The 27,500-nt window shown below is 36.7% G+C and overlaps 1 long non-coding RNA gene and 1 other non-coding gene across 2 annotated transcripts in view; both read right to left on the bottom strand.

The window, feature by feature from the left end:
- Positions 1 to 27,500, bottom strand: part of LOC118763193 — a 53,996-nt gene that overhangs the window by 7,504 nt on the left and 18,992 nt on the right. The gene's annotated exons all lie outside the window — the stretch shown is intronic.
- Trnag-ucc lies at positions 18,352 to 18,423 on the bottom strand. The gene has a single exon. It is a non-coding gene; the product is annotated as a tRNA-Gly (tRNA).

Here is a 27,500-nt window from a genome sequence, read left to right as displayed (position 1 = left end):
ATTATATTTTAGACAGGTATATATGAGGGTGCATAATAGGCTTGGAATCACCTCCAGATACTCAGTCCTATTATTATTATTTATTATTATTATTATTATTATTATTATAATTATTTATTATATTTTATTCATGTGTTTTCATTTTTATGAGAGCTTGCTTCATGGGCTAGCTTCAGGTAGTATGTGGCTGTGGGTTTGTGTTTTGAGCTGTGTTTTAGTTGAATAGTGATGTCTGCGTAGGATATTGTCAATGCATGCGTGTAGGCATGTGTGCAATGTTGCTTAGATGGTGTTTCTGGTGTAGTGTGTGGTATTTATTTGTCTATCTGTATTTTTTTTATTTATTCAATATTTTTTAATCATCCTCTACTGCACCTACTATGATAGGAATTATTTTTTTTTTTTATTATTATTCATTGAGTACCATGTGCTTTCACTTCTACCATTGTCCAGGTGTTGTGTATTTTGAAGTTTCTCTTTCATTTCTTTTAGAGAAACGTTGTCATCTGCTAGTTATTTTTGATATTTTTATCATTATTATTTTCATTATTATTATTATTATTATTATTTTTATTTCTTATTATTAGTTGTATGTTGTTGTTATTTTTTCTGTTTTTCTTATTCGTTATTTTTTCTTTTATTCTTGTTGTTTGTTTCTGTTGTTCTTGTTTTCTTCTTCTTGTTCTTCTTCTTGTTCTTCTTCTTGTCTTCTTCTTCTTTCTTTTTATTATTATTATTATTATCATTATTATTATTATTATTATTTATTATTATTATTATTATTATTATCATCTATATATATATATATGCATAGCACACACACATATGCATGCATGTACCTATGTATATGTATGTATTATGCATGTATGTATGTATGTATATATGTATGCATGTGTATACAGGTGGACAGACAGATAGATAGATAGATACAATTGGGTGGCCACAGAACTCCTAAAGCAAAGTAGGACCGTTAACAAGCTTCCTCTATCATGTTGAAAGAAACCTGTTAACGATCAATATTTCAGATTTCGATTATAACAATATCTTTATTATAATGTAACACCTATTATTCTTGTCTACAATAAAAGGGAATTAAAAATAAAAAACAACGTACTGCCTACACCACTGATAATCACAACACCTGGAAGATAAAACGAGGAAGATCTACAAAATTCCAAGTGCAAGGAACTTTATTATAAAGAGACCGACAAGGAAGTAGAAATTTGGTAATACAAACAGGAAAATAGAACCCAGGAACATGATATATATATGTATATATATATATATATATATATATATATATATATATAATATATATATATATATATATATATATATTATCTAATATATATATATATATATATATATATATATATATATACACTATATAATTTATATATATACATATATATATATATATATACATATATATATATATATATATATATATATATATATATGTATGTATATATATATATATATAGGGAAAGTTTAGGAAAAAAAAAACAAAAGACGAAGACAGGTGGTGTACAACAACAGATGTATTAGTATAACGCTCAGAATAAAAAGTATTTTACGTTTCGAGCCTACGCTCTTCTACAGAAAGGTTCACAGAAAAAACAAGGAGAGAAAAAAATGTATATATGTATATGTATATATATATGTGTGTGTGTGTGTGTGTGTGTGTGTGTGTGTGTATATATATCTACATATATATAAATAATATTAGGGTAATAAAAATTATAGAAATTATTATTACCAGTGGTCTAGAACAAAAAAAAATAGTTAATAGACTATATATTATTCACATAGAAATATCTTGTCCATTAGAACACATTAAGAGGCTTTCAAATAGGAAAGCCTTGTGCTAGAAAGAGCAGTAGGAAACTCAAACCACTAATTATGGATAAATTCTCGAAAGGATTGAAAATTAAACACGTTTACCATCTAATTTAGTTCCTAGACCATGGTTTCTAACTCATTCCAGTAAAAAAAAATATTTACTGAGGCTAGTTTCGTCAGTAGGAAGCCTTTAGATTTCAAATATACACACAACTAGATTCGCGTGTAAACCGGTTGCCTGTATATTCTAATTTTTCAAAACAACCGCGTTGATGCAGTATATTTCCGGCGACAGAGAGGATGCCGGTAAAAATTTTCGAACAAATCTATCAAAAATTATTTAAACATAATAAATAATATTAGGGTAATAAAAATTATAGAAATTATTATTACCAGTGGCCTAGCACAAAAAACAAAGTCAATAGACTCTCTTTACTCTTTTACTCTTTTACTTGTTTCAGTCATTTGACTGCGGCCATGCTGGAGCACCGCCTTTAATCGAGCAACTCGACCCCGGAACTTATTCTATTGTAAGCCCAGTACTTATTCTATCGGTCTCTTTTGCCGAACCGCTAAGTGACGGGGACACAAACACACCAGCATCGGTTGTCAAGCAATGCTATGGGGACAAACACAGACACACAAACACACACACGCATACATATATATATATACATATATACGACGGACTTCTTTCAGTTTCCGTCTACCAAATCCACTCACAAGGCTTTGGTTGGCCCGAGGCTATAGTAGAAGACACTTGCCCAAGGTGCCACGCAGTGGGACTGAACCCGGAACCATGTGGTTGGTAGACAGGCTACTTACCACACAGCCACTCCTGCGCCTATATATTATTCACATAGAAATATCTTGTCCATTAGAACACATTAAGAGGCTTCCAAATAGGAAAGCCTAGTACTAGAAAGAGCAGTAGAAAACTCTTCTACTGCTCTTTCTAGCACAAGACTAGAACGATAAAAAAAAGTCTCAGGTGTCGATTTATTCGACTAAAACCATTCAGGGTGGTGCTCCAGCACGATCGCAGTCAAATTACTAAAATAAGAAAAAAAGATTTTCTTATTTAACAAAACATAAATTTTTCTCAAGTTTTTCAAAATGCTAGGAATGAAAAAAAATTAAGCTCAAGAAAAAAAAAACAACAACAATCGAGTGAGTCTGTATGTGCAAAAATATACTCATAAAACCCAACAGCCTATGTAACGCTTATAAACAGAACCAGAAGAGATAATAACTACTACAATAACTTAATCTTTCGTTGATAATGTTGGAAGTGTATGAGATAAATCAAGGTAACATGTCATACGGGTCAAGGCAATGTTATTTTTGAAAGCAGCTCAGATAATGAAATTTGCTTCTCTATTGAGAATCTATGCTTTTCTTTTGGTACACAAACACTTAAATCGGGTTTGTCTATTTCTGTCTTTCCTCTTGATATTTGTAAAATATGACAAAGCTTTGCCCTGAACCTAACACACAAATACTTGAATACCTGTATGTGTGGATACTTGCTTCCCAGTTAAATGGTTCTGGGTTCAGTCCCACTGCGTGTCACCTTGGGCAAGTGTCTTCTATTATAGCTTTGGACCGACCAAAGCCTTGTGAGTGGATTTGATGGACGGAAATTGAAAGAAGCCCATCGTATATATATATATATATATATATATATATTAATAATATATATATATGTGTGTGTGTGTGTGTGTGTGTGTGTGTGTGTAGGCTTGTGTGAGTGTGTGTGGTGTATCTGTGTATCTGTGTTTGTCCCTACCACCGCTTGACAACTAGTGTTGGTGTGTTTACGTCCCAGTATCTTAGCGGTTCGGCAAGAGACACCGACAGAATAAGTACCTGGTATAAAAAGCACTGGGGTCGATTTATTCGCCTAAAACCTTTTTCAAGGCTGTGCCCCAGCATGGCTGCAGTCTAATGACTAAAACAAGTAAAATATGGTAAAAACTATACATATTGTTTCCAAATGGACAGTAAGATATTTTTTTCCTTTTATAGAAATCCAGAACTTTTCCAGAAAAAGACCAGCAAATATTTTAAGTTTACGATGAGATAATACCTCACAAATTGTTTTCTTAAAGTCTTGAGATTCAGCCGAATATTTAGAGTATGGATCCCTTACGCAGTCTTACACTTCCGTTGAGAAGAGAAAGGTAAAGTTTGAGAAAGAGGGACAAAATTCCGGAAGAAAACCAAAACTTTCAGATAGGGACTGTCGGACTCCTACGTGAATTATTAGAAAGGATCACAAAAGTACAGCTCCTAAAATTACTGCAGAGCTTAATGACCATCTCGAGAACACAGTTTCCACAAAAAGTGTTCGCCGGAAGGTGCACAAAGGGAGAGCTACAATCAGAAAACCACTAATTTCAAAAGCAAAAGTTGCAAAGCGTTTAGAGTGGAGTAAAAACCTACAGAATTGGTCCACAGAGCAGTGGAATAATGCTATTTTCTCAGACGAGTCATCCTTTACCTTATTTCCGGCCACCGGCCGAGTATACGTGTAGAGACAGCCATAAGAAGCATTTGATCCAGACTTCCCTCTTCCAATTGATAAAGATCTGGTGGTGGGGCTATATCATGGAAATCCGCTGTCAAGACTAAGCATTTTATCTAATCAAATTCATCCTATGGTTGCGGAGCTGTTTCCAGAGGGAAACGCATTCTTTCAGGATGATAATGCACCAATTCACACAGCTAAAGTTGTTACTGAATGGCACGAGGAAGATTCTAGTGAAGTTGAACGCTTATCTGGTCAACACGGTCCCCAAATTTCAACATTAGTGAATATTTATGGTGCATTTTAGAAAAAAACAAGTAAGGAGTCGATATCCTCCATTACCCGATATTAAAATAAATTTGTTTGAAATTGTAAGGTGTTTCCATTATCTTCTCTAACCTCTGTATATATGTGTGTGTATGTGTGTGTGTGTGTGTACAGAGACAGAGAGAGAGAGAGACAGAAAAAAAGAGAAAGAAAGAGAGAGAGTGATAGATATGTGCGTCTGTATGCAAGATATGTATGTATACACACACACACACACACACACACACACATATATACTGGAAGTTATAACCAAATCAACCTCATAGCACACTGTACAAGCCTAAAGAATATCACAGAATATTTAGTTTTTCGTATATTACGCCTGAAGAAAAAGTCATAATATACAAGTCCACAAAAACTGATAAGGCCTTTCAACTCAATAAAAGACGACCTGGGGATGAACATATGAAAGAATCTCTGCTTATTGATTCTGAATTTAATGTCCAGCAAAGCATATTTGAAAAACATACAATTTAGGCCTCCCTGCGAATTCATTATCAACATTGCAAGCGCATCTTCTGTTACGCAAATTAAGCGGAGTTGTTTAGCTGCGCCTGTAACGAATCTCTTCGTGAACAGAAATCAATATTTCTTTCTCTGATGAAAGTCTATAAAGCTTGAAACTAATTAGATTGCATCCACTTTTTTTGCCGACTGTATTTACTACTTATAACATGACTAAAGCTGGTGTTTATGGAAACATACTTTACAGTATATTTCAAATTATCACCTCCCTCGAAATAAACTCCGTACGAACAAGGCTTCTTTGTGCAATATTAATTAATCGCTTTTAGTTGTCACTCAGTATACTAGACATAATAGCTAGTTGCTGAAAACTTTCACATCTTAAATGTATTTTTAAAAATTTAGAAAATGTGACATAATGCAGTCCTTTATACACACTGTGTGTGAATAAAAGGCAAGATGGTCACATTTGGAACGCCATTGGTCATTAGAATGCTGTTCAAGAATGACACCAGCGATAAATAAGAACCACAGCATTATACAAACTTCAAAGGTATAAATATTCGTACGTAAACACAATCCAACGGTCGCACGACCGAACAGAAATAACAACCAAATAACCTCTCAAATAGCAACAATGTAGTCTTAAATTATATATAAATTGAGGGAATATTGTTCCAAACTTACAGGGAAAAATTCAATTTAGAAATACTAAATCAAATTTCACAAAATATAATATTAGAAAAAAACCACCTTTTATCAATTCAAAATGAAAAATTAAATTACAGCATCTAGAAAATTACATATAATAGAAATATTAAATATAAGATAAAAAAATAATATACCGATGATTAAGTAATGTGCAAAATAATAAATAAAACGTATATATTTGGTAAAATAATGACACGTGTTTCGTGGCTGTATTTAAGAAATGATTATAGTAAAAATAGTTGTAGTAGTAAAATCACTTCAATATAAATATAGCCACTCATCAGGTTAAAAATAACTACACTAATACATTAATTAATTTATTTATATACGTAAATAATCTTATTTTGCACATTACTTAATCATCGGTATATTATTTTTTATCTTATATTTAATATTTCTATTATATGTACTTTTCTAGATGATTAATTTAATTTTTCATTTTGAATTGATAAAACGTGGTTTATTTCTAATTGATATATGTACCCATATATGCATGTATATATACATGTAGAGGTAGGTACGTACATATATGTATGTATATATGCATATGTTTTATTTATTTATTTAATTATATATATATATATATATATATATATATGAGCGGATATTCACAGTTAGAACTCCATTAATCGAAGATCAGCTTGGACAGAAATGACTTGGTGCTAAATTACATGAACAAGATTGATATTCCTCATTGCGTCTCTTAAAATAAGTCACACTTTCGTCACTTCACTGGCATGAATTCCTCCAATAATTATTCGTCCCACACAACCCTTTCTACTCACACACACACACACACACACACATACGCGCACACACAAACGCACACATAAACACACACACATTTCCATATACGAGAAACGCGCGCTCATACAAGTAAACCCAAAAACTCATATATCTATAAAGTGCCATAAAAAACTTTAATGACATCTGGCGATCATATTCACAAACAGTTATACTTAGAAAATAAAAAAATACCTCTCACTCATAAATACAAATACACAGAGGTCCTTCTCTGTGCTTTGAAAAACAGGCAGCCTAGCAACATACACGCATACAAAAAAATAGGCACTTATACATACACACGTACGTACGTACATACATACATACACACACACACACACCGAATATATCACCCACATCATACGCAGTCGTCCGAAAATGTCATCACGGTACTAATGAGACATGATGTTGTAGCTATGACACACTATAATGAAATCCGTCGGAAGGATAACCCCGAAGACAAAGAAATAGAAACCTACAGTGTTGTAGAAGCCATAGCCACTTATCCTTTCTACTGGAAGCAGAAGGCCTCAAATTTAAGGGAAAGGATTAAGTCGATAACATCGACCGCAGTTTGTAACCGGTACTTATTTAATCGACTCAGAAAGGATATAAGGCAAAGTCGACCCCGGCGGAATTTGAACTCAAGACGTCTTGACAGAGGAAATATCGCTAAGTATTTCGCCCGGCGTGTTAACGATTCTGCCAGATTGCCGCCTTGCTATAGCCACTCATAATAAAAAGGTGTACTAGTAGAATGTCCCAGAGTAGACCTCAATGAAATGTAAGCACAACAGTCATGATTTCATGATTTGGGATAGAGAAGAGAAACTGTGCACAGTTGTGGAAATTAGCTGCCCTGCGGATGTTAACATAGAGATGAAGATTAGTGAAAATGAGAATACCTATGTTGAACTATTGAGAAATCGGCATTTACTATATCCAGATTACAAGTTCAGGTTTATACCTGTAATTATTGGGGCCCTGGGATAAGTAACATACTGCCTAGATACCAAACTAGAGAAATTAGGCTTCTCAAATCTAGAAAGGAGAAAGCTAATTCGAAGTATACAGATCAAATCCAACACTGGAACCGTAAAAATCTATAAAACTTTCCTGAAGTTTACCATTTATGTATATATGAGCATGTCTAGATATGCAACTATATGCATGAAAATACATACATACAACAACATACAAATCTGCACATATACATACATACGTACATACATACATACATACATACATACATACATACATACATACATACATACATACATACAAACAAAAATACTCTGTAGTTGAAGTTGAAATTCCAACGAAGGAGCATTGAATCCAGGTTCGAAACCGCTTCTTTCACAATTGGCAAGAAATCGTGAAATAAAACTAAGGAATGATATACATACATACATACATAGAAACATACATAAATACATATATAGACGTGCGTACGTGCATATATACATATATACATATGAGTGGGTGATTGTGTATGTCCGAGTATAACGTTCATATATACGCACAGGGATGCATATATACACTTACACACACATATATATATATATATATATGTTTGTGTATCTGTGTGTATATTTGCATACATACTTGTATGCAGAGAAACAAAGGTGCACCTATATATACATACATACACACACATACATACACAACACACACACACACACACACACACACACATATATATATATATATATGTATATGTATATGCATACATGCATACGTACATATATATGTGTGTTTTTGTATGGGTGAGCATGTCTACATGCGCGCATACATATATACATACAGGGATGCATATATACGTATATATGTATAACTGCCTGCATATGTGTCTATGTCGGTGTATGTTTGTCGTTATGTGTGTGTCTGTGTATGTATGTGTATGCGTACATACATACATACATGCAGAAACGTGAACACACAAATATACGCACTCAAATCACCAAAAAAAAAAAAAAGAATCATACATGCTCTCACACATATACATACATACATAAATACATACATACATACATATATATACACGTATGAACACGCACACTTACAGTCATACACATTCACACATATACACACACAAACGCACACACGCACATAGAGAAGCAGAGAGATACACACACACACACACACGCACACACACACACACACATACACACACACACACACACACACACACACACACACACACACACACACACACATGCTTACACACACTATACTCACGCATGCACACTGATAGACATTGGCCTACTCACATAAACAAATATAGAAGCTGACTCACTGATATTCATTCACATACATACGCATACACACACACACACACACATACGTATTTAAAATACATACACACACATACACATACACACACACACACATTACTTAACACCACACCTCCCCATCCTCGGTTAACGCCGTTATCTCACAGTTAAAAAATAGCGCTATGTAAACTGGCGGTGACCGCCGAAGACATAAAAAGTTACTTCCCTTATATTTTGTTAGCGTTCAGTCAACATACTTGAGATACAATCAACCACATGGGTTATAAAACATGAGCCTGGACACGCCTAAACCTTCACAAATGTTTCCACATTAAGAAAAGCTGGAAGGTGGTGGTGGGGGGGTTTACTTATACGTACACCTTTTATTAAATCAGTATTCTGTTTTGTGTACACCCTGAATAAAGAAAGTACCATATAACGGGTTCTTTGAAAATTTAAAGTGTGGCATCTCTTAAAATCAATGATACTGAGTCGAATACAATATGAAGGCCATCGTCTTTATATGGTTATGTAAATCGTATAAGGCTTATCTTCTATCTTTTACTTGTTTCAGTCTTTAGATTGCGGTCAGTCTGGGGCACTGCCCTCAAGAATTTTTAGTCGAATATGTGTATGTATGTATGTATGTATGTATGTATGTATGTATGTATGTATGTATGTATGTATGTATGTGTGAGTGTGTGTGTGTGTGTGTATGTGTGTGATGTGTGTGTATTTACATACGTACCATATATATATATACATACCGTACTTCTGTTTCAAAAGTTTGGTACTTATTGTATCTGCGTATTTTGACGAGCCGCTAAGTTATGGCGACGTAAACGCACCAGTACTGGTTGTCAAGCAGTAGTCGGGGACAAGCACAGGCATAATCCCATTCACCCACCCGCGCGCACACACACACACTCATACACACACATACATTCACATACACGACGGGCTTCTTTCAGTTTCCGTCTACCAAATCCACACACAAAGCTTTGGTTGGCCCTAGGTTATACAAGAAGACACTAACCCAAGGTATCACGCAGTGGGACTGAACTCTGAGCCATTTGGTTGGAAAGCAAGTTTCTTATCACCAAACCACGCCTGCGCATCTCATAATTGCAAAGACAAGTTACTCATTACATACTCAAGTTGAGTCTATATAAATAATATTCATATATTTATACATACCATTTACATGAAATATATGATTAAACTATTAGTTAGAAAGCTCACTTTGCAGCCATGCCGTTTCGTATTCAATCCCACTGCGCGGAAGTGTCTTGAGCAAGTGTCTTTTACTAAAGCCTCGATCCCACCAATGCCTTGTGATTGGAACTTCGATAAAGTCGCGTACATGTACGTACGTATGTATGTATGTATGTATGTATGTATGTATGTGTGTATGTATGTATGTACCTCTTTACTCTTTACTCTTTTACTTCTTTCAGTCATTTGACTGCGGCCATGCTGGAGCACCGCCTTTGGTCGAGTAAATCGACCCCAGGACTTATCTTTGTAAGCCCAGTACTTATTCTATCGGTCTCTTTTGCGCGAACCGCTAAGTGACGGGGACATAAACACACCAGCATCGGTTGTCAAGCATGCTAGAGGGACAAACACAGACACACAAACATATACACGCACACATATATATATATATATATATATATATATATATATATAATATATATATATATATATATATATATATATATATATATTATATATATATATATACATATATATATACGACAGGCTTCTTTCAGTTTCCGTCTACCAAATCCACTCACAAGGCTTTGGTCGAACCGAGCCTATAGCAGAAGACACTTGCCCAAGATGCCACGCAGTGGGACTGAACCCAGAACTATGTGGTTGGTTAGCAAGCTACTTACCACACAGCCACTCCTGCGCCTGTATGTATGTGATCATTCAGTTTATTTCAAAATTTCTTGCCAATAGAGAAAGAATCGGTTTCTAAACTAGATCCAAGATTCCTTCATTGGAATTTCAACAACACAACAATGTATTTTTGTATGTATGTATGTATGCATGCATGTATGTATGTATGTATGTATGTATGTATGTATGTATGTATGTATGTATGTATGTATGTATGTATGTATGTGTAGATTTTTACATCTTATGTTTGTATTCTCATGTATACAGTTACATATCGAGACATGCTCATATATATTCAAATGATAAACTTCTGGAAAGTTTTACAGATCTTTACATTTCCAGTGATGGTTTGGATCTAGAGTCTTCGAATTAGCTTTCTTCTTTCAATATTGGTATTTAAGCAGTTTGTTACATATCCCAGGGCCCCAGTAATTACAAGCATAAACTTGAACTTGTAATCTGGATAGAGTATCAGGACATTTCTCAATAGTTCAGCATAGGTGTTCTCTTTTTCACTGATCTTCAGCTTTATGTTAACATCCGCTGGACAGTTAATTTCCACAATTGTACACAGTTTCTTTCTCTATCCCAAATCATTATATCAGGTCTGTTGTGCTTACATTTTATTGACGTCTTCACTGGGTCATTCCACCAGTATTTCTTTTTATTATGAGTGGCTGTGGCTTTTACCATATTGTGGGTTTTTGTTTCTTTGTTTTCGGGATTATCCTTCTCAGGGATTTCATTATAGAGTGTCTTGGATAAAACATCATGTCTCATCGATAGATAATACCGTGATGACCGTTTCAGACAACTGCTTTTGATGTGGGTAATATCTTCAGTGTGATCTCCACGAAGTCTGCATCGGTTGTCACATTTTACGGCTTTTCCTGCATCTCTAACCCTTTTGTATATCTGGTACTTGATAGATAGATAGATAGATATGGATAGATAGATAGATAGATAGATAGATAGATAGATAGATAGATAGATAGATAGATAGATAGAGATAGATAGATAGATAGATAGATAGATAGATAGATACGGATTGGTTATACTTATAAACTGAAGATGGACTAAACCTGGAAAACAGAAGCTCCCAGATATCCCACTATACACTAATGTGCCGCAAAATTTCACTGGGTCAGCCATGAACCAATGTAAGGCTATATATTAAATATGTGAAAAATACTAAACTATACTAAAATTCAAATTTTAGGGCTTATATCTATATGTAGTTAATTTTCTGTACCTTATTTTTTTATCTTTTACTTGTTTCAGCCATTAGTCTGTGGCCATGCTGGGGCATATCCTTAAAGAACTTTTAGTCGAATGTATCGACCCCAGTACTTACTTTTTATAGGCCTGGTACTTATTCTATCGGTCTCTGTAGCCGAACCACTAACTTACGTGGATGTAAGCACACCAGCACCGGTTGTCAAACGGTGATGGGGAGCAAACACACACACGCGCGCGCACACACACACACACACACACACACATATATATATATATTTGCATATATACGACAGGCTTCTTTCAGTTTCCGTCCACCAAATCCACTCACGAGGCTCTGATCAGCCCGAGGATACAGTAGAAGACACTTACCCAAGGTGCCACGCAGTGGAACTGAACCCGGAACCATGTGGTTGGGAAGCAAGCTTCTTACCACACAGCTATTTAAATTATTTTTATATATTTATTGATTACAATATACAGACTATTGAAAAGGTTGGAAGACGCAACGAAAATTTTAGGAAAATAAAAATAAGAAATAAGTGGAAATTTTTACCGGTGAGTGTGTTAAATCATAAGGCACAAAAAGAAAATGACTCTCCCCAGATACAAGAGAATATACAGAAAAAAATAAGTAGGTAAATGGGTGGAAGTCGAACCGGTGAATGTGTTAATTAATAAGGCATTAAAACAGAATGACTCTTCCCGGTACTTCCAGTAATATTTTTATAGCCTTAAAAGCAAACTTGCAATGTCTCGTATATAGGGGAGAAAGACTGTAACTTGGTTGGTTTGTTGAGAGTGCCGTTGCATCATGTACGTTGCAATAATAACAAATCACTTAAACCAGTTGCAATCAATTTCAAATTCGCATATTACTCCCACTATCTTGAATGCATTTGGTGTACTCCAGCGCTATCGGTTAAATTCGACTAGTTCGTGAACAGTATTCGATCTTTTCTCTGCGCATTCACTTACGAACGATTTCCTTGGACACGTATTATTTTGCGCCCGTCTACACATACACATACACAGATACACACACACACACACATACACACACGCACGCACGCACGCACGCACGCGCACACACACATACCTACACGTGCGCGCATGCATCGGTACTTTTTGTTTACTTTTCATTCATTTCCTTTCTTTGATAAAGGGACATTTTGGTTCAGATTTTACCTCCATTCGTTCCAACATAGAAACAGCACAATCAACTGAGTCTTTCCTTTATCCTCGCTAATAATAATAGGATATTCAAGATTGGTATTTAGGCAGTTTGTTACATATCCCAGGACCCCAGTAATTACAAGAATAAACCTGAACTTGTAATCTGGATAGAGTAACTGGACATTTCTCAATATTTCTCTGTTTTTCATATCTTTCTTTTCCAACTTGAGAAAAAGATCTTTATCCGAAACGTTGATAATATTTCGTTTTCCAATTGCATATATTTGACTTGACATGTATTTTAAAATATTTTTATTGCTCTTCATTACATATGGTTTCGGATTCAGTCCCACTGCACGGCACCTTGGGTAAGTATCTTCTACTATAGCCTCGGGCCGACCAAAGCTTTGTGAATGGATTTGGTAGACTGAAACTGAAAGAAGCCCGTCGTATATATGTATATATATATGTATGTGTATTATATATATATATATATATATATATATATATGTGTGTGTGTATATGTTCGTGTGTCTGTGTTTGTCCGCCCAATATCTGTTTCTTTATTACCTACAAGGGGCTCAACATAGAGGGGACAAACAAAGACAGACAAACGGATTAAGTCGATTACATCGACCCCAGTGCGACTGGTACTTAATTTATCGACCCCGAAAGGGTGAAAGGCAAAGTCGACCTCGGCGGAATTTGAACTCGGAACGTAACGTCAGACGAAATACCGCGAAACACTTCGCCCGGCGTGCTAAAGTCTCAGACTAATATCGCTTGACAACCGATGCTGGTGTGCTTACGCCCCCCGTATCTTAGCGGTTCGGCAAAAAGAGACCGATAAAATAAGTACTAGACTTACAAAGAATAAGTCTTTTGGGGTCGACTTGCTCGACTAAGGGCGGTGCTCCAGCATGGCCACAGTCAAATGACTGAAACAAGTAAAAGAGTATATGCCAACTGAATATATGTAGTATATTGATTTTTTTGAGGAACATTGTATGGTTAAGCATTTTGTGTTGACATTGATGGGATATGCATTGTCCGCAGCATGTTATGCTTAGATAAATACATAGAGATTGTATAGCTGCTAGAGAGTTAGACACAGATTAAAATTTTGATTGCACACACAGACACACACACATAATATATACATAACACACACACACACACACATATACATAACACACACCACATACACACACATATAAATATAAACATGTGTATGTGATAGACGTGGATTGTTACTAAACAGATAGATAGACACACAGAAGCTGTTGTTATTGGGCCGGTACTCATGGCGATAGATAGATAGATAGATAGATAGATAGATAGATAGATAGATAGATAGATAGATAGATAGATAGATAGATAGATAAATAAATAGATAGATAGATAGATAGATAGATAGATAGATAGATAGATAGATAGATAAATAGATAGATAGATAGATAGATAGATAGATAGATAGATAGATAGACAGACAGACAGACAGATAGATAGATAGATAGATAGATAGATAGATAGATAGATAGATAGATAGATAGATAGATAAATAAATAAATAGATAGATAGATAGATAGATAGATAGATAGATAGATAGATAGATAGATAGATAGATAGACAGACAGATAGACAGACAGACAGATAGATAGATAGATAGATAGATAGATAGATAGATAGATAGATAGACACACAGATACACAGACACACAGACAGACACACACACACACAGACACACAGAGAGATACACAGACAGGTTGATAACAAGACAGAGACACAACACATACACCGAGTGAAGACAGACAGACACACGCACATACACACATACATACATACATACATACATACATACATACATACATACATACATACATACATACATACATACATGCATACATACATACATACATACATACACGCATACATACATTCATACATACATACACGCATACATACATACATACATACATACATACATACATACATACATACGTACGTACGTACGTACGTACGTACATACATACATACATACATACATACATACATACATACATACAGTTTGAAAATATATGAGCCGGACACACATAAGTACCGCCTGTTGTAGTTGAATGAATAGATAGAGATACGGCAGCCTGTTGATTTTGGATAAATAGATAGGCTCTATATGAGGCAATTAAATAGATACGTTTTTGGTTAAATTATTTTCATTGAAATTAAATATTTGAAATAGTAAACATATATCTTGTTGCTTATCAATAGTTGTTTCACACTCTCTTCACAAACCCCGATTATTTTCTACAGTTTTACAAGCAGTGTTGTGTATGTACAACTGTATGAATTTGTATGACTAATAATTTTGGTATTTATGAAACTTCATAAATTTAAAGAGTTAACATTTTCTATATATGTGGCTTTAAATTTTATTTAGTTACTCAATGTTCTGGAATGGCATTTGCATCTATTATCTCTCGCTTTACTTAAAATTTTGCTTCGCATGTTTATTTAGACTGAAGTTAAAAGTATATATATAATAATGATAGTGCTCAATAAACGGAATGTTCTGAAGATAAGCTTGCTGTGTCATATAAGCTTGTTGTGTTATCTAAAATAATCTGTCAAAATGGCGAGCTGGCAGAATCGTTAGCACGCCGGGAAAATTTCTTCACGGCATTTCGTACATCTTTACGTTCTAAGTGCAAATTCCGCCGAATTTGAATCTGCCTTTCGTCCTTTCGGGTCGATAAATTAAATACCAGTTAGACACTGGGTTCAATATAATCGACTTATTCCCTCTCCAAAATGTGCTCTCCCTATGCCAAAATTTGAAGCCAATATTTCAAGGGGAATAGATATTATCTTACATATTTTTGTAGCAAGACTAGGAACAATAGCTTCAATTTGGCGCGTGTTCTTTCTTGCGTTAGGGGAACCCAATCAATGAGTTTGATGTTCAACTTTAGATTCTGCACATTGATGATAACTGTAGAGATGAGAACATGAACAGAGAAAGACTTCCAGAGAATGGCACTTCTGCCAATAGAATTTTACACACTGTCTGGTGTTAGATTCTGTGATGGAAGCGCAGTAAGAAGACTGAAAGCGTAATGCGTGGATTAATCGGATTTAGGCATAAATTACATACAGCTTACATCTTCATTTGAATAGAAATTGATTTAGTAAATATACAAGAGTACAGAGAGAGGGAGGATATAAAACAGCGATATGAGAGTGCTTGTGATATTTTTGGTGAGAGAAAATTGTCCATGTATATGATGCGTTTTTCAGTTTCCGTCAACCAAATCCGATCAGATGGCTTTGGTTGGCCTATAGTAGAAAGCACTTGCTCAAGATGCCAGGCCGTGAGACTGAAACCAAACAGCAAACTTCTAACCACATAACCTCACCTGCGTCGTGTTCATATTATGCTAAACAATATAATTAAAACTAATTAACATATTTCAGATGCTATATATATATATATATATATATAAAATGTAAAGTATAGAAGCCATCTTAACATGGCTAACCACATAGGGGAGGAGGTGTTACTGTAGCTTTATAGCCCCAGGAGATCGTCGTCTCCAGCTGGCTTTAGACACCATTTCAGTGCCCTTGAAGTATTTGCAAAGGGAGGCCCTCCCTCCGCAAGCCTGAGTGATACGCTCGGACTAGTTCGGGATTTTTGTCCCTGTCAACGGGCGGTAACCAGCAGGTCGCGATGAAAGAGAAGGCCGCCTTGCAAATATATAAGAGTTTTTCTAGTGACGTCTGCCACTGATTTCGAAAAACTTATATATATTATAAAGGGAAAATAAGGCAAGGTAGAAAATGCTAAAACAATTTTATCGTAAAGAACATTTTAGTACAGGTTTCGGTCATTGCGACTTTTTCAACTTAGAGTAAGGTATGAAGAACAATTAAATTGTTGAAAAATTAAATGGAATTTTTTTTTAATATTTACATAGTTTTCAAATGTAAGGGACATTTTCCTTTTTCTGATTGTCTCTGTCTCTCTTTTTTACTCTTGTATATATATATATATATATATATATATATATATATAATATATATATATATATATACTTTATTTTCTCTCCTTGTTTCTTTCTGTGTTCCTTTCTGTGGAAGAGCGTAGGCTCGAAACGTTAAAGACTTTTTTAATTCCCGAGCGTTATACTGATTCATCTGTTTGTTGTCTACACCACCTGTCTTCGTCTTTTGTTTTTTTGTTTTTTGTGAATTCTCCTTATATATAATTATATATATTCAGAGAAGAATACAATGTACATTCAAACACATAAGAGATAACCAAAAAGTAGGATATCTGACTCATTAGAAAGAGCAGTTAAACTCCAAGCCACTAATTGGTGTAATTCTGAAAGTGAATGAAAACTAAAATCATTTACACTATATATATATATATATATATATATATATATATATATATATATATATATATATATATATATATCGCGCATTACCTTTGGAGAAGCTCCGAGTCTGATGAGAGAAAGGGCGACTGTACCTTCATATTGGAAACCAGATCTAAAAGCTTGCTATAGACTGGTCTTTGCTAAAGGCACCTAAGTGTTGTGTAGTGATGTAAAATGAATGTTGTATTCAAGCTTGCAGCACTTAGTTCATAGGCAAGCTTCTCCTCTCCCGATCTTATATATAACTATGAATGTGTCTTTGTCTTTGTGTTTGTCAACCGTGCTGATTGGTATATGTAACCGCAACTTAGCGTCTGAATAAAAGAGACCGATAAAATAAGTACCAGCTTTAGAAATATCTACTGGGATGATGTGTGCAGATAAACTCTCCAAAGTGGTCTAGCATGGCTGCAATCCAATGACTAAAATAAGCAAAAGATAAAATGATATACCTGCGTCGATACAAACATTTTTAGAATAAAAGGTGTATACGCTACGGGTCTTCTGTTGTCACGACCTGCTGTAGGAACTACACAACCACTTGTATAAAATTGTCTTCTACTCATTCCAAAGAATATATTTCATATTTCATCTAGTTTCAGCTCACGGGCTGTAGCCATGCTGGGGCACCGCCATTAGAAAAAAAAGACACCAGGTATGCGTCGGCCGGGAGTCGAACACGGACCGACTGCTTGGAAGGCAACCGTGCTAACCGTTACACCACCGACGCCTAAGATAGTTTCTGCTTTACTAAAATAATATGCTGTGTTCACTTTATGTTCAAATCCATGTAATGCACTAGTCACACCTTTAGTCTTCTAGTACTTCTATAACGCAATATAGCGCAAGTCAAGGCGGTGAGCTGGCAGAAACGTTAGCACGCCGGGTGAAATACTTAGCGGTATTTCGTCTGCCGCTACGTTCTGAGTTCAAATTCCGCCGAGTTCGACTCTGCCTTTCATCCTTTCGGGGTCGATAAATTAAGTACCAGATACGCACTGGGGTCGATGTAATCGACTTTATCTGTTAGTCTGTCTTTGTTTGTCCTCTCTGTGTTTAGCCCCTTGTGGGTAGTAAAGAAATAGGTATTTCGTGTGCCGCTACGTTTTGAGTTCAAATTCCGCCGAGGTCGACTTTGCCTTTCATCCTTTCGGGGTCGATAAATAAGTACCAGTTACGCACTGGAGGTTGATGTAATCGACTTAATCCGTTTGTCTGTCCTTGTTTGTCCCCTCTATGTTTAGCCCCTTGTAAGTAATAAAGGAATAGGTATTTCGTATGTCTTTACGTTCTGAGTTCAAATTCCGCTGGGATCTACTTTGTTTTTTATCCATTTGAAGTCGATAAAAAAAGAACACATCAGTTGATTACTGTGCTTGATGTAATCAACTTAACTCCCACCCTCCTCCGCCCAAACTGTTGGTCTTTTACTAAAATTTGAAACCAATATAATGCTAGATACTATATATAACTTCTGTTGCCAGAAGTTCAACTCTTTAGAAGCCTTTCCCTGCTCACGTTTCCTTTGTATCAGTTGAGCTGCTCTCTTTACTCTCTTTTACTCTTTTACTAGTTTCGGTTGACTGCGGCCATGCTGGAGCACTGCCTTTAGTCGAGCAAATCGACCCCAGGACCTATTCTTTGTAAGCCTAGTACTTATTCTATCGGGCTCTTATGCCGAACCGCTAAGTTACGGGGACGTAAACACACCAGCATCGGTTGTCAAGCGATGTTGAGAGGACAAAAACAGACACACAAACATATACACATACGTATATATATATATATATATATATATATATATATATATACATACATATATACGACGGACTTCTTTCAGTTTCCGGCTACCAAATCCACTCAAAAGCTTTGGTCGGCCCGAGGCTATAGTAGAAGACACTTACCCAAGGGACTGAACCCGGAACCATGTGGCTGGTAAGCAAGCTACTTACCACGCAGCAACTCCTGCACCTACCAATGAATAATACTATAAGTGGTTGAATATTCCACAGAAACATATTCTCTTCATGTAAATCTTAGACAGCAATCAGTCAAATTTCATTAATAATAGAAATCACTCCAATACTTTCTTTATTTCATACCTCTGAAGATGTGAGAAGTATGAAATAGATAAGTTAAATCTCAAACATATTTTATTATTTTATTTTATTTTATTTTATTATGAGGCGGTGAGTTGACAGAATTGTTAGCACGCCAGGCGAAATGCCTAACATCATTACGTCCGGACTTCAAATTCTACTTGTACTTAACTTATCGGCCCCGAAAGGATGAAAGGAAAAGTCGACCTCATCAGAATTTGAATTCAGAGCATAAAGACAGACGAAATGCTGCTAAACATTTCGCCCGGCGCGCTAATGTTTCTGCCAGCTCACCGCCTTGTGGTCCCTTAGAATGCTCTAAGGGATAAGGTGGTTAGCTGGCAGAAACGTTAGCACGCCGGGCGAAATGCTTCGCGATATTTCGGCTCTCTTTACGCTCTGAATTCAAATTCCGCCGAGGTCGACATTGCTTTTCATCCTTTTGGGGTTCGAATAAACAGTACCGGTTAAACACTCGGGTCGATGTAATCGACAAGCCCCCTCACCCCCAAATTATTTCATTTTATTGTGCTTTATTTCTATTTTTCAATTTTTTTCTAACGAGTCTATATTTTGGCGTGGGAACGGAGCAAACCACAATTTGAAAGGAGACTCGTTGTTTTTTTTAATGTTTTTTTAAAAATAAAAACAACTGACAAAATCAAACAGAGGGAAATTAAACAATATATTGAGGTCGAGTGCTCATAAGGAAACCTAAGAACAAAGTTTTTTTTCTGATAAGGAATCTTCTATTGTTGGCCCAACCTTCAGCCAGTTTTAACTAGAAACAAAATAACACGTGATAGTAAACTTGTTAGGTGAATAAGTACCGAGTTCAAACTCCGGTGGTCAAAAGGATTTACTTCAACATACTTCAAACAGACTATCTTTCAGTTACTTTCAGTTTCCCAGGCTCCCAGACCTTTAAAATGACTGTTTAGAAGTGATAACACGTCATATACATACATATTTACTCTACTCTTTTACTCTTTTACTTCTTTCAGTCATTTGACAGCAGCCATGCTGGAGCACCGCCTTTAGTCGAGCAAATCGACCCCGGGACTTATTCTTTGGAAGCCCAGTACTTATTCTATCGGTCTCTTTTGTCGAACCGCTAAGTTACGGGGACGTAAACACATCACCATCGGTTGCCAAGCGATGTTGGGGAGGGACAAACACAGACACACAAACACACACATACACACATATATATATACGACGGGCTTCCTTCAGTTTCCCTCTACGAAATCCACTCACAACGCTTTGGTCGGCACGAGGCTATAGTAGAAGACACTTGCCCAAGTTGCAGTGGGAATGAACCTGGAACCATGTGGTTGGTAAGCAAGCTACTTACCACACAGCCACTCCTGCGGCTATATGCACGCACGCACACACACACACACACACACACACACACACATGCACATGGTTTAAAGACGAAGACAGGTATGGGAACAACAAACAGGTGTATTAGTTTGACGCCGCCCAAGAAGAATGAATAAAGTTTCTGACGTTTTGAGCTTACGCTCTTCGACAGAATGGAAAAATAATGGAGAGAGAACGAAAAGCCGGAGATAGAAAAAAATGTGTAGAGATTAACGGTTTAAAGCACACTTCATATTTGACGTTCTGAGGGAGCTTTAGGGTGACACCGCCCTAGGGCATTTTATATCAAAAAGCAAAAGAATATGAGGAAAAATGTAGTCGTCACTAGAGATTCCACCTTGAAGGTCTTTGTTCATTGGTGATTTTGACCAGTACAACTACATCCGCTACGCGTACCAAAACACTGTATAGATAACCTATACAGTTACAAACTGCCATCCCGTTTCAATCATTTACCGTCCCACATCTCATAACAAAACGCCTGTGACAGATATTGAACTCAGATCTCTTTAGTCAAAATACCGACAATATATTCTTCGGTCATACAAGTTCCAGTCTATCAAATTCACTTAGAACGACTGAGCATCCCAGGGCTATATTAGAAGACACTTGCTAAAGGAACCGCGAAGTGGAACTGAACTCGAAACCACCATGTTGTAAAGACAGTCTCCTAACCACACAGTCATACTTGCGCCATGAGCCGTACCCACGAGGAGCTTCAAAAGACTTGAATTGTTATCAGTTATTTTCTATTTACATCATTTTCATTGACTTGTACTTGACCTTAGCGTAACATACAACTACTTGTATTCACTCCTTTATTTCTGTTTACAGTTAATATAAAAAAATTCTTTCATAATTTATTGGTTTCACAGGGCCAGCAAGATTGGGGAAACAGGTAAGCCGATTACACCGACCTCAGTGCTCAACTGATATTATTTTATCTACCCCGAAAGGTTGAAAGGCAAAGTCGACCTTGACGGAGATTGAACTCCGAACGTAAAGGAGAACGGACAAGGTGCTGCTAAGCATTTTGCCCAGCATGCTAACGATTCTGCCAGCTCGTCGCCTTAAAGTTTTTACATCAAGTATCGGTTTCAGATTTTGACTCCACGCCAGCAAGTACAGTGGAAGAGTTAAATGAAATTACATCGACTCCAGTCAGTTGGGTACTTATTGTATCTACTACCATAAGGAATGAAAGGGAATGTCGAATGCAGAACGTGCTGATAGACAAAATGCCGCTAAGAATTTTGCCCGTCGTGCCAACGATTCTGCCGGATCGCTGCCTTCAAAATTCTCAATTCATATATTCTTTTCTACTCTAGACACAAGGCTCAAAATGTTTGTGGAGGGGTCCAGTCGATTACATCGACCCCAGTACGCAACTGGTACTTAATTTATCGACCAGGAAAGGATGAAAGGCAAAGTCGACCTCGACGAAATTTGAACTCAGAACATAAAAACAGGCGAAATACCTATTTCTTTACTACCCACAAGGGGCTAAACATAGAGGGGACAAACAAGGACAGACAAACGGATTAAGTCGATTATGTCGACCCCAGTGCGCGTAACTGGTACTTATTTAATCGACCCCGAAAGGATAAAAGGCAGAGTCGAACTCGGCGGAATTTGAACTCAGAACGTAGCGGCAGACGAAATACCTATTTCTTTACTACCCACAAGGGCTACACACAGAGGGGACAAACAAGGTCAGACAAACAGACTAAGTCGATTATATCGATCCCAGTGCGTCACTGGTACTTATTTAATAGACCCCGAAAGGATAAAAGGCAAAGTCGACCTTGGCGGAATTTGAACTCAGAGCGTAGCGGCAGTAGAAATACCGCTAAGCATATCGCCCGGCGTGCTAACGTTTTCTGCCATTTCGCCGCCTTTCTTACATCATATACTAAGAGCTACTAGCCTGCTCGTTTAGCCAGCGGGATGGCGTCATTTCAAGGCTAAAACATTGCGAAGCGCATTGTGACCAGCGATGTATAGCAACATCTGATAGCCTGGTCGGACACGGTGATATTAAGCGCTACACTGTATATAAACTATTGTTCTAACATCACTGAATACGCCTTCCAAATTTTTCCATGAACCTCGATTTATTAGGACTTTAGTTAAATGTGATGCATATTTAGGTTATCTGCCATGAAATCATTGTTATTGCATCGTCGTTGTTTCTCTTTTTCTTGTTGTTGCTGTTGTTATTGTTGTTCTTCTTCTTCTGTTATTTCACTCATTATTGTTGTTGTTGTTGTTGTCGTCAATGTTGTTTTCAAGTCAATCACTGATTAACGAGTTCAAAGAACACGGATGTAACAAACTGGTTATCAGCAATATCTGTAGAATGTGAACCAAGTGCCGAGGACTAAGGTTAGCAAAAGAGTCAGTGATCTGGTTTCGATTTCTAATTTAGAATAACGCTTGGTCTCTAAAGACGCAAATTCTTTTTCGGGAAAAGACATGGGCGCCATATCGAGCATCAACGATTTGATGGCTTTTCTGTTGACTGATCATGCCTTTTTCGTCTTTGCTTTGTAAAGGCTGATAGTTTGTGAGTGAATCTGGTGAACGGAAAATGTGTGGAAACCCATCGTATATATGTGTAGTGCGTGAGAGGGAGGTGTTTCTGTGTGTTGATGACCAGCGTTGGTCATGTAAAATATATATATATATATATATATATATATATATAACTAAATATATATATTATATATATACATATAACTATATATATATATAACTATATATATATATATATATATATATATAATATATAGTTAGTTAATAATAAATCTTATAGTATACACCTGGTAGTTTGCCGGTAAAGCACGTTCAATGGTTCGCTGGGTATGTGGTAAATGAAACAGATGGAAGATGAAATATACGAGTATCTTTACTGATCACTACAGTCGTTTCCATATACTAGCATCGATCCCGCGCGTGTGGGATACTGCACAACTGCTTTAGGTGTATCCTTCGGTGTAGATGTGTTTCCTCAGGTATTTTTAAAAAATAAACCCTGTTTCGCACAACTTATTACTGCATATTTACTTCTTGGGCTTCGTAGATAGAAATAGCAAATTGACGGATACTGGTTCATCTGACGTTACGTTCTGAGTTCAAATTCCGCCGAGGTCGACTTTGCCTTTCATCCTTTCGGGGTCGATAAATTAAGTACCAGTTACGCACTGAGGTCGATATAATCGACTTAATCCGTTTGTCTGTCGTTGTTTGTCCATTCTGTGTTTAGCCCCTTGTGGGTAGTAAAGAAATAGGATACTGGTTCATTCTTATAGAAGTTCGATAGCAAAGATCTAATACAAGAAGAAGCATCCTAAAAAGAGCTACTGTTTACCAACAGTCTCTAGCCTCCGGTCTACAAATGTAACGACACTGTACTCTGCTTTCTTTCGCTTGTACAATTGCACTTCTGCTCGGGACTAATAGATCTGTTGTTGCCTCTATTATCTCGCCTTCTTCCGACATACATGTTGTGTCACACAAATCACTATATTCAATCCTTTCTCTTCAGAACGTCAACCTTCAGGAATTCACTTCCATCCACCCATCCTTCTCCGTCCTCTATACTAGGGAGGGTAAAAGGGATAGAATCCTCAAGTACCTCATCCATTGGGTTCTTTCAAAAGCAGCCGTCATTACACTTTCTGGAAGCATTTCCAAGTGTGACGAGCTGAGACTATGGATCCTGTCTATCACGTTCTTGGTCTGGCTTGAAGAATCCGTCTTGCGATATTTTGTTTTCCAGCGACATTCTAACCACATATCCGTTGTGTCGGAACTGTGACCTCACAATGCGGAGAAGTATCCGATCGACCGAGAGACTCTCTGATCTCCGATCTATGTACCCAGTCAAGTAACGTTATTACAGAAATCCACCGGAGCAACCCAATTTCGGCCGTTTGTATTAGTGATCGTGCTCTTTCAGCCATAACCCAATATTTGGTGAGGATAGGAACGAAGTTCAAATTGATTATAACAAGTTCGGCTCTTTTACCAGCCTCCCCTCTTTCTTTTTTTTTTTAGCTGCATCAGTCGACTTGTAACTGTTCAAACATGACATTAACTCGACTGACCTCACTGATTTCGGAGGGTTAGCAAAGGTCATAGGCATAGTTTCTTCATCCAAACTAATTCAGTAAAATATAAATCTTTATTTTAACCACAATTTCTTGGTCGAAATATCTTCTCCCTTGTCCCCGAAATTGCTGGCTTTGTGCCAAAATTTGAAATCAAATGTCTTCCCCGTTGGTTATCTAAAGATAGTCAAAGTGATAAATAATATTTATTTCAAATTTTGGCAACACGCCAGCAATTTCGGGGGCAGGTGATAAGTCGATTAGATCGAACCCGGTACTTATTTTATCGACCCTGAAAGTTAAAATCGATCTCAGCGGAATTTGAACTGAGAACGTAACGGCAGAATCGTTAGGACGTATTTCGTCTGCCGCTACGTTCTGAGTTCAAATTCCGCTGAGGTCGACTTTGCCTTTCATGCTTTCGGGGTCGATAAATTAAGTACCAGTTGCGCACAGGAGTCGGTGTAATCGACTTAATCTCTTTGCCTTTGCTTGTCCCCTCTATGTTTTGCCCTTGTGGGCAATAAAGAAATAAGAATCGTTAGCACTCCAGGCGAAATTCTTAGCGATATTTCGTCCGTCCTTATGTCCTGAGTTCAAATTTCGCCGAAGTCTTTATGTCGTTAATCCTTTCGGGGTCGATAAAATAAAAACCAATTGAACACCGGAGTCGATTTAATCGACTTATCCCCTCCCCTACAATTACTGGCCTTGAGACAAAATTTGAAACTAATAATATTCATCCTTTGACTATCTTTAGATAACCAACGGGAAGACATTTCTTCTAACCTCCCTGTAGAACATCGTATCAGATTCAAAGATAACTTGCTAACTACATCCTGAAAAAGATATTATTTTACAAAACACTCGCGTTGCCTCCAAAAACTGTATGCTTTTTGGTCCCTTGCTTCGAATATCTTGTACAATAATTTAGAATCCAGATCTGTTTTGTTACATCTGTTGTGCCATACCTCTTGCAGCTATAACGTCTAATTTAGCTTTCTTTTGCTATTCTTCAGACATCTTACTCAAAAAAATTCTTAAATTTTTCACACTTTTGTCTGTTTTAGTCTTTGGACTGTAGCCATGCTGGAACACCAGCTAGAAGGGTTTAGTCAATTAAATGCGTCCAGTACCTATTTTTTTCTTCTTTTTACTTTGGCACTTACTCTATTCTGCATTTTTTTCTGAACCGCTACGTTACAGGTAGTTAAACACCGGTTGTCAAGATATAGGTTGGACAAACACAAGGACATGCGCGCGCACAAACACATACACACACACACAAATACACATTTATATACATATATACTCTGAGCTTCCACATAGTTTCTTATTTCTTTACTGCTCAAAAGGGGTTACACACAGAGGGGACAAACAAGGACAGACAAACAGATTAAGTCGATTATATCGACCCCAGTGCGTAACTGGTACTCCGAAAGGATGAAAGGCAAGTTTCTGTCTACCAAATTCCCTCACAATGCTTTGCTCTTCCGGGGTCTAGAGTAAAGGACACTTGTCCAAGGTGCTGCGTGGTAGAACTGAACACAAAGCCATATCTAGAAAACAATGCGTCTATTTGATACTATCTTTTCGATAACTGAGTCATTGCATTTGCAACCAAATTGTCCGTGGATCCTTCAAGAAGTTCATTGTGTTTCAATTGTACCAGATCCCCACCTGCAATCGACTTATGATTATCCTTTCTGTTGTAGGCACAAGCCCTGAAATTTTAGGAGAAGGAGTTAGTCGATGACATCAACCCCAATGATTGACTGGTACTTATTTCATCGATCCCGAAGGATGAAAGGCAAGTCGTCCTCGGTAGAATTTGAACTTACAACGTAAAGACGGACGATAATGCTGTTAAGCATTTTACCCGGCGCACTAACAATTCTGCCAGCTCGCCGCCTTCAGTCGACTAATAATCGTAACAAAAGAAGTGAAATAGAACCAGTGTGTGTGTGTGTGTTTACTGTTGGCATAATGACCCTTCCGAGATACAACAAATTTGTTTCTGAATTGTTTCAAAACACGAGTTCACATAAAGAATCTTTCGAACCATTTACAAAATCAGCGAATGTATTTTCCTGAATAACAGACAGGAGGGTCATAACTGGAACATATTCGATTATTGGTGTCCGTTTCGTGAAATATAACCTGGTCACTAAACGACTACGACAACAAAAACTACATCACCGCAGACAACA

This window comes from Octopus sinensis, linkage group LG4 (genome assembly GCF_006345805.1).
Source record: "Octopus sinensis linkage group LG4, ASM634580v1, whole genome shotgun sequence".
NCBI classification, from domain to species: Eukaryota; Metazoa; Mollusca; class Cephalopoda; order Octopoda; family Octopodidae; genus Octopus; species Octopus sinensis.
This window is presented reverse-complemented; position numbering and strand designations above follow the sequence as displayed.